Here is a 1,112-nt window from a genome sequence, read left to right as displayed (position 1 = left end):
TTTTCTCCCAGTACCCAAAGGAGTTCCTCAGGGCTCCATATTAGGACCGTTGGTCTTTATCTCTATATGAATAACCTTTCTGATAATTTATCAAATGCAGCATTCCATCTTTTTGCAGATGACACAACTATTTATTCTTCATCTCCTACAGTAGCACAAACCCTTGAATTTCTGCAGTCTGCCTTTGATGTTGTTCAGTCCTATTTAACTTAACTTACGGTGTTAAATGTAGACAAATTCGAGTTCATGTTGTTCTCAAATGGCAGAGTTGTTTCCTAAGAATAAAACAATTCAAGGTGCTTAAATTGTTCACATCTTAAAAGTATCTAGGTATTATTATAGATCAGAATTTGCCAATTATAGAACTGTACACTAAAAGAGAAAGTATGCTGTATAGTGCAGACTAGGACCTGAGGCACCACACCAGCTCCAGCTGCAGCATCAAGAGCCTTTGAGTCTGTCTCTCTCTCTTCAACCCACCTGCCAGTCATTAAGCAATTAATTCACTACCACAGAAGTCACAGTCTAGTGTGCTAGCTGTGGTTTATATACATGTTTCTTGCTCTTTGACAATGTCTAAAAAAAAAAGTTTTTCTATAAATTTTGAAACATTCTGAGAAAAAAAATTGTCTCTTTCAGTTCAAATAACACATTTTGGATATTTTCTTTCAAGGCCATGGGGACAATAGATGCTGTTTTTATTGAGTCAACAAACTCTGTCTTCTTAGTAATGGTTCTGATTGTGCTGATACTGATCCTCTTCATCTCTTCCTCAAGCTTCAGTTCCAAAAGAAATGTAAAGGAGCCTCCAGGACCGAGAGCATTTCCCCTACTGGGGAATCTTCTGCAGCTGGACCTGAAAAGACTTGATATCTCATTAATGGAGGTCAGTTTTTTTGTGGCAACTTTTCAGGGATTTCCCCCCCCCTGTGGTTGATTTATCTCTCCAGGCAGCTTTTTCACCTTTGATCTTCCGATGTCTGTGAAAATATCAACATACTCCACTGTTCTTAGTTATTTAACCCTTTACAGCCGATCGGAGCAGGCACGCTCCATTTTGGTAACTATTTTTAAATCCCGGTAGCTCTGCAACCACGTAAGCTAGCGCAATA

At 38.8% G+C, this 1,112-nt stretch overlaps 1 pseudogene; it reads left to right on the top strand.

Moving 5' to 3' along the window:
• The first annotated feature begins 730 nt into the window (after nucleotides 1-730).
• Nucleotides 731-1,112, top strand: part of LOC102214704 (cytochrome P450 2K1-like) — a 3,407-nt pseudogene continuing 3,025 nt past the window's right edge.

The sequence above is a fragment of the Pundamilia nyererei genome, unplaced genomic scaffold, assembly GCF_000239375.1.
Source record: "Pundamilia nyererei isolate P.nyererei 1_Seehausen unplaced genomic scaffold, PunNye1.0 scaffold00048, whole genome shotgun sequence".
Taxonomy (NCBI): domain Eukaryota; kingdom Metazoa; phylum Chordata; class Actinopteri; order Cichliformes; family Cichlidae; genus Pundamilia; species Pundamilia nyererei.
The sequence above is the reverse complement of the archived record's forward strand: the minus strand, read 5'-3'. Positions and strand labels throughout refer to the sequence as shown.